This window comes from Hyalella azteca, unplaced genomic scaffold (genome assembly GCF_000764305.2).
Source record: "Hyalella azteca isolate HAZT.00-mixed unplaced genomic scaffold, Hazt_2.0.2 contig15946, whole genome shotgun sequence".
In the NCBI taxonomy this organism is placed as follows: Eukaryota; Metazoa; Arthropoda; class Malacostraca; order Amphipoda; family Hyalellidae; genus Hyalella; species Hyalella azteca.
In genome coordinates this window covers 120983-134058 of record NW_025945775.1, presented here as the reverse complement: position 1 = coordinate 134058, position 13076 = coordinate 120983, and the positions used below count along the sequence as shown (strand labels likewise).

Sequence of the window (13076 nt, the reverse complement as noted above, 5' to 3'; positions counted from 1 at the left end):
TCTGAAGATGACATTCTTGCCATGAGTAGGGTTAGCTTGAGGTAAAAATTTCCTAAGTTTGTTATTTCTTGAAGTGAATAATTTAATTAATTAAGTTCTGTACTGCAAGAAGAAAGAACTAAGCATTGTAGTTGAGATTGCGTATGTCATCAGTCGTACAGAGATGCGCAGTTGTACTCTAGCCCTCACGTGGTCGAGAGGCACAGAGTTTACCGCGCAGTTGTCCTATAGGCTTATGGAAAAGTCATATAATACGAGTTAAGATTTACTTTTGACTTTTGAACAGAAACTTGCAAAAAGTACCTGTTGCTTGGCCCAGATAAATATTAGGTTAATTCCAAAACAAAAGACCTTAATCTGGAAGTGAACACATATTGTCACTTCATGCTCAAATGTAAATTTAATTCGATGAAAAACTTGAAGTACCAAAAAAATCATTAATTTAATATTTTTCGGTGCAAATGTCTTCTAACGCTTTAACAGTTATTTTTTTTTTGCGCTAAACGAAGCCCTGCCGGGCCACTGCACTAACGTGTACGTAAGCGTTCCCTGTAAGCATCTTGCCAGATTTTCTTCCGAATTCTGCCATTAATATAAGAGGCTGTCCAGCGCGCATCAACATGCACAGTATCGGGCCTGAGCAAGCGCTGCGTGCCATGCATGCTGATGAACTGCGAGTGTCGCAACGAAAAGTTGAAGCCGAGCCTGTATTTTTGCAGCGAACAAAATAATTTCGTGTTGGCCGTGCTGTTGAATTCAGAGCTACACGTTGCCGTGGTATCACTGACGTCACGCATTACGAATGAAATTTAATTTCCAATAAGTCTGAAAATATTGAAAATAAATATTGAAATAGTCATGAATTACGCATGTTTATGGTATCAGCCTGTGTAAAACAATTATTGTAGTATGTTCAAATGTTATGGCTTTACTGCAAAGATGTGATTCGTGTGTTAGAAGCATTTTGGACTTTTGTAAATGGCTAGAATAAATATCACTGGACGTGACATTTAGTGAAGGGAACATATTATCTCAAGCTTCCTCAGGTCCGAGAGGTCTGACGTAAATGCTGAGAAACTCACAAAATCTGTTTCTTCTTATGACGGAATCTACACTTAGATAAGACTGTAACTATTCACGAATAAATGGCAGGGTTTAGAAAGGATTTTAGTGTTTGTATGGTCCTTCCAGAGATCAAGGCGTTTAGAGTCCCGTCAAGGAAGCGTAGGATGGCGGATATAATTATTTGATTTCTTTATCTCTAACTTTTGCAGTCAAAATTTAAACTCGTGAGGGGAATTGATATAATTGCAAACAAATAAATAACTTTAATGATTAACGCGCAAGGAGCTTTTGAACATAATTTTGAATATTTCTAAGCACTCAATGACTGAAAATGAATGGTAATCATTTCCTGTTCTTTTGATGGTAGAAATGCTTGCGTTAATGAAAATCTAAATATTTTGGAAGTTTAACTTTGAAATTTCCAGTATCCAAGAATGATCTCAAATGGTATATATAAAATCTTTGATTTATGACAAAAAACTAAGATAAGTAAAAGTGGGTTCTGAATAGTAGATCCGTACGTCGCAGAGGCGATATATGGAAATCTAAAAAATTTCAGCTGAAGCAACAGACAGCAACAGGCAGCAACAGGCAGCAACAGGCAGCAACAGGCAGCAACAGGCAGCAACAGGCAGCAACAGGCAGCAACAGGCAGCAACAGGCAGCATGGGGTGATGTGAGGTGGGGTGATGTGAGGTGGGGTGATGTGAGGTGGGGTGATGTGAGGTGGGGTGATGTGTGGTGGGGTGATGTGTGTTGGAGTGATGTGTGGTGGGAGGGAAGTTATGAGGTGGTAAAAGAAGGTCTGGGATCACATTTAAGACAATATTCCATTATTGTACCACGTTGTTTACTATACAAATAATTTGTCAACCGTTTATCTTTAGAACGTTGGCGATTGAGACTTGGAACGAATGATGGATGTGTTCAAAAAATTAAGACAAAATTAATCTGATGAATTAAAATGGGGTAATACTAATTGGGTTGAAAAATAGCCACCAATCACAGCAAAGGAAGAAAAAAGCAAGTCATACCTTAATGCATGGGTCAGTTCACTTAACTTATTCATTTTCCTGCATTTGTAAGAAAAATGCTTCTCAGCCCCCGATTAGTATTGGTTATACCGAGGCAGGATTGATTCAGCTACAACGGATTTTCACAAATCGAACTCTAATTGCCGGCACTAACTGATGCTTCTCTGCGCTACTAACGTAAAACAGCCTAAACAGGTTTATAATTGATCAACTATTAAGTTGATTATATATTAAGCAATCACAGCTGCATTATGGATACTCCAACTGACATGTATAATTTGTAAACTTGATTGCAGTCTTTTGCACGAATTGCATGAAGCCAGCTTACAATTTGCGGAAATTGAAAGACGACGCCCACTCTTATTTGCTAGCCGCTGCAATTACCTCGCTTTATAAAACCACTAATATTCTGTCAACTTGTGCTCACAAGAGGTAATACGCTGAGTAAATTAATTTTCATCGTCCCAGCTTTGATGATAATATTCAATATCCTAACTATAATGATCCGCCCAAATTTGCTGCGAGATTGCGTCACGCGACGGTATGGCCGTGATGGCTTGGCCATTATTGAAGGTATAATCACCTCGTGTCGGACATATTGCGTGACACTTCAAAGCTCACTAAATTCCACCTTTTTTCGCAGTGATATTTTGCAACGAGTCTTTTCCAATGAGTTCCAGGATATAACGTATGAAGTGAAAACCACAATTTTTTAATTCAGGGATGGAAGGGCGTGAGTTGTTCAGAATTTTTTCCTTAATAAGATGGCCGCTTGGGACTTCAGAAAATCGTAATACCAACATATGAAAATATGCCTACGTACAATTATGAGTAGAATGATTTTTGTGCTTAAGCTTTTATACATTTCAACTAAATTTCAAAGGTTTCGCACTTGCGGTAGGCAGTGTGAATATTTGTTGCTGTCCCATAAAGTTTTGAAGCAATGTCATCATAATACGAAACATTTATTCATTAACCTGGTATTCTATTTCATTATTCGTAATTACTGAAATACATTTTAAGATGTCCGAAGGATGAATGGGCAAATGGTTAATAATTATAGCTAACGGCTAAAAGTTTCTAATAAGACCCGAACGTGTGAAGGAATGTTATAACGATGAAAATCTCAAGAATTAGAAGTTTCGATTCGCAGGCTAACAAAACCGATCAGGTCTCCGATTTTAGCTGAACTAAGTCCTCGCTGAACAAATTAAAATAAACAAATATCGACGTTGCTCCTGATTCGAATATCGAAGCAGCATCAACTTATTCGTGAACAGGAAATTTTTGTACGGTGATCAGTTATCCGGCATAGGAGACCATCGATCCTACGGTACCAATAGTAAGACGCAAAAAGAATTGCAAAATCATAAAAATTTTTGAAATAAATTTTCGGCAAAATAAAACAAACAAAAATCATTAGCCTGGCTTTTTTCTTCATTTCGTGTGGGTAATGATTAATTTTTTGATGATAGCCAGTTGAAAAATCAGCTACGAGGTCAGAAAATAACAGAGAAAAAAATTATTTATCGTCCGTATGGCCTCGATGGCGCGAACGTGACTCGTTATGACCACATACGAGTATACATCGACAAAAAAGACAATTCTCAAATGTAATTTAGAACTGAATTTAAATGCTCATTTGTTGTCACGATAATTTCGGAACGATTATTAAGAGTGCAAAGCAATGAGAATTATGTGCAGTATCTTAAACATCCCCCTAAAAAAAAAAAAAATTAATGTCATTAAGCTGCACTTTGATACAATTTCATGTTTAACTGTCCGATTTGAAACGACTTGAAAATTTGCATAATTATTATGCTCCTTATTCGTTGCATAATAATTTTGAAACTAAGGTGACGGAAATGTGGCTTGATTGATGGGGATTTTAATTTTAAAACTTCCAATGAAGACGTAAAATTCGATTGAATCTTTATAAATAAGCTCTATTTCCGGTATATTTGAAGTCATATGTATAAATATTCAAGTCACCACGGAATAGTTATGATGTGAAGTTTTAGTTAGTGTTAGCTGGAACTTAATAACATGAGATGCAAAATTAAAATGAAGTAAATAGTATGTGATGTAAATTTTTCTTTTTGAAAAATGTATATGCTATTCTAATTAAAATATCTGAATGTACATGGAGCTAATGTAAATAAATCGAATGCATAAAAAATACATCAAATGATAATAATGATTCAGTCAGATAAAAGATATTTCTTTTTCATAAGCTTCATAAGCTTTTATTTCAGAGCAGAAGTTTAACTCCCCGAAACTCACAAGTGTCATTAACAACGGAAAATATTAATTCAAATATTAAATAATGCTAAGCATCGTTAAAGTCCAATAGAAAGCTGCCTTACCGTAGTCAGTTATCGGAAACAATCGCGCGTTCTTCTGCTAGTCCTCGAAACAGAGACAAATTTCAATTGAAATGATCAGTGCTCTTTTATACATGAAGATCCGGAACAATTGTTCATAAGTTTGTCCTGCGAGAGAACACGACGTTCTCTAGCAGGCGCTGAATGCAGTCCCCTATTGTCGCAAGGAGATATTGGAGATATTGATAAGAATTAATTATACATAATAATTCTCGAAAATAATAACTTTATTATAAATAGTAACAATAGTGCTCTCAAAATAACCATAATAAGCATATAAATATCAATGAAGGATTTAACTTTAAAGTTATATTGTGTTAAATGCTAATTTATTCATAATGCCGAAGTCTATTAGTCTAATACTAGTGGACGTCTTACCTTCGATACGAGAATGGCTGTCACTAGTATATAATGGAGTCTATGAGTCATTTTTGACACCCCGACTCATGTCTTTAAAATACTATGAAATTATCAAAGTATCCCTGCAAATCGCTACTTAACGTATTGTGAACACTTAAGAGTTCACATACAAAAGAAAAGATTGCCTGAAAGTAAGGGCACAGAAAAAATTAACAAATTGTTTCCGGTTTGCGTAAGAAAATTTGTTGATTTCCGTATTAATAAAAACTACTTCAAAAATAATCAATAAACATACTCGGAGAAATATCATAAATTGGAATCACAGACCATGGATTATTATACACCATGAAAATTAATAGCTGCATTTTAAAATTTCCTAAATATGAGGCATGGAAATTTTTCAGCGGGTGTGAGAGAGAGACTTTTCAACGCACCACCGCTGCCTACGAGGGCTGGCTAGCAACTGAAGTACTGAACGGCAACCCGTATCTCGCGACTCCGACCTCGTCGGTCCCGGCATAGCTATGATGTCCCGGGCAGGGGACGAGTGGCCCTGCTTGACATCAAGTCTGAGACAGGATTTTCCTTCGTAGTTTTTGAGATGCGGAAATATTACCGAATAATAATGCGGATTTTTTTCATAAGCAACATTATTTTGATGAGTTATAGATTATAAATAAAATGCACCGCAACCTAAAATGATTCTGGATTCACTAAAGTTTTTAAAGAACTGATTGCGAAAATTAAAGGGTATGTAAAATGTACAGTTGAATACCACAGAGCATGAAGCCGTATCGCGTCAAAGTGAATAGCGTATAATTTTAGAGGTGCCTGAACGAGTTACGGTTTTGATATTTACATGTTAAATATATTATTAAAAAAATTCTATTTGGTAGAGGGATTGTAGCAGTGGCTTTGAATAGCTAGAGAAAGATCGATATAGTAAAGCTGTATTCTAGACTCGGTGCTCAGGAGTGTCTGTACGCTACTGCTATTCAGATATTTGCTTAAACGCAAAGGTTCATAACCACGGAGATCCCTGTTACTGTATCGAAGTTTGTGGCTTGTTTCGATTATGTTTTTTTTTTTGTTCACGGGGACTTTTTCTGCCTGCACTGCCAGTCCGTCAAAGTGTTTTTAGTCGAGTATTTGCGCACGTTCTCCTATAAAATTTATTGCACTCAGGTGCCCCACTACATGCCTCGGCGAGCCTGACCGTGGGCCACTGTTGTGGGGTTTGGTTGTTTTTGTAGGTTGGTAAGTTGTGGGGTTAAGTTCGAACTGCCCTACAGTTGAGGGGTTTAGTTGTGTAGGTATTGCAGTTAGGGGTTAAGTTGTTGTGTAGGTTGGTAAGTTATGGGGTTAAGTTTGAACTGCCCTACAGCAGTGGGGTTTAGTTGTGTAGGTATTGCAGTTAGGGGTTAAGTTGTTGCGTAGGTTGGTCAGTTTAGGGGTTAAGTTGTTGTGTAGGTTGGTCAGTTGAGGGGTTAAGCTGTTGTGTAGGTTGGTCAGTTGAGGGGCTAGGTTGCTGTGAAGGTTATTCTGTTGTGGGATTAAGTTGTTTTGTAGTCAGGATACCCCGCACATATAGTCTCTGTCTTTCGCGTGCTGTGGCTGGCGACTAGAGTAAGCGCTTTATTGTACGAATGTGTTGTTCCTGTTGCATTTCGCCCATCTCTTCTTCAAGCTTCCTTTCTCAGATGCAAATCTGGCTTCTTTCTTGCTGGCTTCAGAGAATTGGTCATCAAAGCCCTTGAGGTTTAATGATCATAAATATTTTAGAGCTTCCATTTCATTGGTGTTATGTACACGATTTGCGGAGTTTAAAGGTTCCATGGCTGATGCTATAAGTACCCATTTGTCCAGAGTACTAATGATTCTAACAAGTTTCAAACTGCTGTTTAAATAATTATTTTCTTTGAGTCATTGAAAGTAATAAATTAATATTGGTATATTTAATTACCTTTTTTACGCTGCTTGACCTATTAATCGTTTTTGGCCGCAATTCTAACATGATTTTTTTTCACATCCTGTTTCGCTTGCGGCCTGGCGCTTGGCTGTACTACACCTTCTCATTGTTTATAAAGACACGGTTATCAAAAACGATACATAAAATAATCATAAATGTGCTTTAAAATGAAAAGGAGCAGGTTCTATGTAATTTATTTATTCGAGAACTGTCAACAAGTTTATTTTCTCAAGAACATGAGATGCATTACTTAAAAGGAGCAAAGTTATGAATATATGTAATAACACAGTCTGTGCTGTAAATTCATCATCAAGAAAACAATTTAGGGGGATACTGTTTCAGACTCTTCGATCAATCCCAGGTTTCCAAATTTGCACTGTTGCACATTGTGACTGACAGACATTCTGAATTTCCCAGTTTTTTTTACCAGCTATTTTGTAGCTATAGAAGCTGGATTCTATTGGGGTTGTGTGGTGGTCCTGCTAGTCAGAGCTGGGCAGCGCTACTTTGAAATGTAGCGGCGCTACCCTTTGAAATACGTGGCGCTACATGCTCAAAATGTAACTGGCGCTACCGCTACCGCTACACCCACTAGATTGTAGCAAGCGCTACCGCTACCGCTACAGTAAAATGTAGCGCTGCTACATTAGCCGCTACAATGGCCTAAATTATTGGAAATCTCTAAATATTCCTTATTCTGCTATTGGGATTCACTCATAAACATTTAATGATAATAAAACATTTTCAAAACATATTGATGCAACTTTTTTGCAATTAACCTAACCAAACTAGTACGGGTTAGATACAGAAAATAAATGCTACAGTTATTTTTATGTTTTACCTTCCCTACATGGATGTGTACTTTAATTTACCAATCTAAAAAATTATCCACATTTCCATATAAAAAATCAGTCTTTTATTTATACATATATGTGGATTATTTTTGAGATTAGTAGATTAACGTAGACATCTATGTAGAGAAGGTGAAACATAAAAATAACTGTGTAAAATAACTGTAAGCAAACTGAAACATGAAAAAATACCTGTAAGTGGTAACTGGTAACAACTTAACAAGTAACAAGTGAGTGAGTTTATTTATTTACTGTCCTCACTAACAACTAACATGTTGACACTAGTAACAGGCTGAGGTTGACACCATTACACCGAAATCTTTCGTACAGTTTTATTCTGTAATTTATATTATGTATGTATCATGCTGGTTTTTAAACAATATTTAATACTATCAAGTAAAATCTAAAGGCTTTATCTATAAATGTAGCGGTAGCGCTGTAGCGGCAAAACCTCGCATCGCTACTTAAATATGTAGAGCGCGCTACCGCTACCGCTACATTGCCTTAAATATAGCGCCGCTACCGCTACTGAAAATGTAGCGCGCTACTGCCCACCTCTGCTGCTAGTGTATATTATACTGTATTATAGGATAATATGCACTGCTAGTATATATTATACGAACACTATTATATATAATGGTCGTTCTGAAACATCAAGTTATCAACCACTCCCCACGATTTTACTTCACTGCATTGCTAATTTTACAATCAATCGGTATTGAATTTAGTTGAGTTTCTTTTCGGTTGTACACTCAATTCAATAGCTTCATGTCCACGATAAATTTTCCAAGTCACTAGACTTGAAATTCTTCTTAATGCTTCCACAGAGATATGTAGGAGGAAAGTTTAGTTTTGTAGCAAGTTCAAGAATGTGTGAATAATTCCTAGATATACATTTTACGAGATATATACAAGAATTTATATACAAGATATTGATTTATTATACATTATACGAGAAATTATGCAAGATGTATAAGATATATATTGTTACTTATGATTCTCTGGATAGCTTAAAATTGAGTCACAAATCTCTTTGAATAAATTCATCAAAGCGGGACACGATGTTGGAAGTTTCTTATATAACTTCAAATTGAACATTAAATGAAAATCAGAAATATTTAACAGTAAAACAGTGCACTGTAATTGAGTTGCTGATTGTACTATCCATACTATACTTATAATAAATTAGATCTAGCGTAGCTTTGGGATTTATCTATGCTGATTCAACGAAAAAGTATGACTTTCCTGACCAGCATTACAATGTTTTCATTGAAGGGCTGATCGTGTTACAGTCTCATGCCCTGTTGTGCTGTGTCGTGTTACAGTCTCATGCCCGGTTGTGTCATGCCATGTTTCAGTCTCATGCCTTGTTGTGACATGTCGTGTTACTGTCTCATGCCCTGTTGTGCCATGTCGTGTTACAGTCTCATGCCCTGTTGTGCCATGTCGTGTTACAGTCTCATGCCCTGTTGTGTCATGTCGTGTAACAGTCTCATGCCTTGTTGTGACATGTCGTGTTACTGTCTCATGCCGTGTTGTGTCATGTCGTGTTACAGTCTCATGCCCTGTTGTGCCATGTCGTGTAACAGTGTCATGTCGTCCTGTGATAAATGCTTTCTTCACAGCTAAGATTATCAGATCCTTTAAAATTTGAATCTGTAGAGCCATTTACTTTGCATGGGTAACAGTTTTCTAATGAAACTAATAAAAAGCAATGCTTAATGGATGTAACCCCTTTTCTGCATGAGTATACAAAGAGTGGCCATTGGATTTTCAGTTTGGTTCAGATCATTAGTCAATCTCATAACTAGAACCATTTGTAAAATAATCACCCATAAAAATGCACACAAAGGTGAGATAAAAATTTTAGTTTCAGATCAAGAATTGTTGTCATTTCTCTGGTACAAATGTTCATTGTTATAAAATTTTGTGTTTTCTTTGCCTTGGAAACTCTCATGTATTATGTAGAATTGAATTTTCTGGCTATGCCGACGATATTCAATGTTGCTAATATATATTACTGAAATAAAATCTTTGAAGTTTTTTCTGAGAAGCAGACAAAGTTTTGTCCGAGTAAGGGCAGAAAAGAATAAATATAGTGAAGATAACCCATCGTGTTCCAAACTACAAATTGTGCACAAGTTTTCGTAGTAGTTTGTTCCTGAATTACGAGAATAACAGGATGAGGAAATAAATGTTTACCCGACGCAGTTATATAGATTGCATTGTTATTACTTTTCCGTGAATATCTTAATTTGTAAGTGATGCAATTCGTCATCGATATTAATTACTCAAATTAATTTGTTCTTTGAATTGTAACATAATCTTTGAGTTATTATATACCATAGTACGGCGCTGGCGCTTCAACTTCTGATGAAGAGTTCGATTTTTCTTTTGGCTTTTTATCACAATAGACAATAATGAAATTATAAATGAAATTATGTGAATATATCATAGAACAAATTTCGAAACTACAAAACATATTTAGTTTTCCTGATATCAAGCATAAAAAATCTGATACGCATCCGTTATGGTTAGCTAAAGAGTAAATGCAAGTTTATAGCATAAAACTTTTGTAGATATAAACCTATATTTCTGCATCCACCAATGGATTGGCATTGTATGGTATGAGAAATGAAAATAATCAATAATAAAATAATAATAATGAGATTAACTTATATAAGATTAACTATATAAGATATAAGATTATAAGATTAACAATAATAAGCAATGAGATTAACTTTAATAATAGACTTTAGCTCATCTGCGCCAAAGTCCCTTGAGAAGTTATTCAATGCGTTCATTTCGCATCGGCATTCGTTTCATTTAGTTTTGGCCTTCGTTTGAGAGATACCCCACAGTTTCCTATACCTGATATACGGTTCTAACAATATGTTCCAGTTGATATTTTTTCACGTGCTAAATGGGATCAAAATTAATGAAAAATTTATTCCTTTCCCACAGGATCGAATATCACTCTTCTTGCACGATGTATCAGATGCGCATTGAAATAAAAAGCCTATTAGACTGCACTCGCTATAAGGTTGTTTGTCAAGTTTCCATCACTTCGCTCCTATTGAGCTTCGTAAATTCTTATGTATTTATGCTTTGAAATTCGTCGGCTGTCACGGCTCGACATAATTCGATCAGTGCCTTTCCAGAACGCGACGCGGACGACATTGGCCAAATAACGAAGTCCAATTGCATGGCAGGATCCTGAGCAGTTCTGCTGAAAAATAGAGGCAGTTTGCGCACAGGATGCGTATAGGAATCCAGAGCAGGAATTGTGTCGGGGTTCTGAACATAGAACTGCGGTTGAAAAGATGGCATTCGGTGTAAGGTTGATTATGGTAGTATGTCTGTTGTAGTGGTAGTTGTCAAGATTGATTGGTAGTGTCTTTTGTAGCAGTAGTAGTTTTAGTTTATTGGTAGAATGTCTGTTGTAGTAGTTGTAGCTGAATGATAGAATGTCTGTTGACTCAGTTTAATTGATTTTACTCATCTGTTGTTGTGCGATGGTTCGTCCTTGAAAGTGTAGTACATGACAAAAAACATATAAAAATTCATTAATCCTTTGATCACCTGTTTGTAAAAGATTATATAGGCCTATAATAATTGTAGCTCCACGGTAATACTCCGTGCTTGAAATTGTACACAAATAACTTTCACAGCAGGTTTAAAATTTTTTACACTTATTTATTACAGGAGATTGTTTCATCATCTACTTGATGTATCGCAACAGACAGCTTTACAGGCGTGTAAAACCGGTCCTGCTAAAAGTATGATTAAACAAATAATTTGCGCAAATAATTCAATGCAATGCATTATAGAGTATACGAATAAGACGATACATTGCACTTAAAGTGGATAAATGCCACAACCAAGCATATTGTAGTATTCAAATGGTAAAAAGTAGTGTATAAACAATACAATATATCTATTTATATTGTGGATAAGTGATGTAAAATATTTTATAATAAAGCGTATATCATTTAGTATCAAAACAAACTATATACCGTATTATACAACTTGAAGATGAGGGATTTATGTTGTAACAAATTATTCAATATAGTGCATAGGTCTACAAATTGTAAAATAACGCAAATTATGCAGAATTAAAATTTTGTCATATACTCGTATATAGTGCATTAATGATCCTATTATTGCTGATTTATTGCGTACTGATAATTATTTCAATTGGTTGCTTCCTGGTTGACATCAGCTTAAATTTATCTTTATCTTTGTGCATAATTTTATGTAAAAAATAAACATTATCATCCTAATTAACAAGTTTCAGAAGATTTTGTTGTGCCCATAGCACATCCCTCGTAAGTGCGCATCACAATAACAAAGTGAACTAAGACTCAGATTGCACTGGGAAAGTATCTCTGACTTTAAGATAATTTGATGAAATCTATTACTTGTTCATCACTGTAACTGCGTCAAGGTTTTATAGGAAGGAATCCCTGATGTGTACGCAGGAAATGTATGGTAGAATGCGCATTGTATTCCAAGGTGATATGAAAAAATTCTTACTTCCACCAAGCTCCCAGTTTCCATTATGTTTTTGCAAAACAATTACTCGTTTCTGCTGCATTAATTACATTCAAGTGAATTTAAGTGCTTTAAATCTGCAGTAATTCTAGAACCTCGTTCCCTACGGAAGTCCTTTAATTTTCGCACCAATTTGTAAGGAATTGTTTCTTTGAATTGGAAAGTTCAATAGATTGTTTATCGATGTCCGCGGAAAATTCATTCATTATTGCAGTTTTCTTATTTTAGTATTTTCCTTGCTAGTTGCTCCAAATGCATCGAACGGGTAGTTATTTCCGCTCGCAATATAAACGTAAATCAAATATCCTGGTCGTTCAAAACTTTATTGGTTAACAAATAAGGTTCAAATGCATGCAAATCACCTCTGTCTCATGCAACGATGTTCATGCAAGGAATGTTTACGACTGGCGGTCAACATTATTGATGTATTTTTACATTCGTGTAAATGTCAACGTGTGCGAGCACGAAATAAGAAATTTCGGTCTCGTATTATCAATGGTATAAAAATCACAATAGAATTTCTTCAGACATAAATTTTGCTCACCAATATTCTCAGTGGTGGCCACAAGCCAACTGTTGGCCGACCGTAACTCGCCAAATATGCTTTATTCCAGAACAGCGAAACTCAGGCTTCGCCGAGCGCCTCCGTGACAAACGATCGTACGTCTACCTGTTGCCCAACCGAAAAATGGCCAAAGTCCTGAGGGCTAAAAAAAATCTCTTCCGCCATTAGAGGGAGTGATTTGCTCGATGGTCTTCTGCCAGGCCGAGCTCGCCGTTGGACAGTATTGCTCCCTGAAATAGGACGAGAAATGAGTTTAGGTTTAGGTCAGCGGGTTATATATTTTTGGCTCGTTTT

At 36.0% G+C, this 13076-nt stretch overlaps 1 protein-coding gene across 1 annotated transcript in view; it reads right to left on the bottom strand.

Annotated features, from left to right (window-relative positions):
• Positions 1 to 5023, bottom strand: part of LOC108677156 — a 36169-nt gene extending 31146 nt beyond the window's left edge. The window contains exon 1 of the mRNA XM_018165320.1: positions 4862 to 5023. The gene's annotated coding sequence lies outside the window, so the exon portion shown is untranslated. The remainder of the gene's footprint in view (positions 1 to 4861) is intronic.
• Positions 5024 to 13076: the final 8053 nt, after the last annotated feature.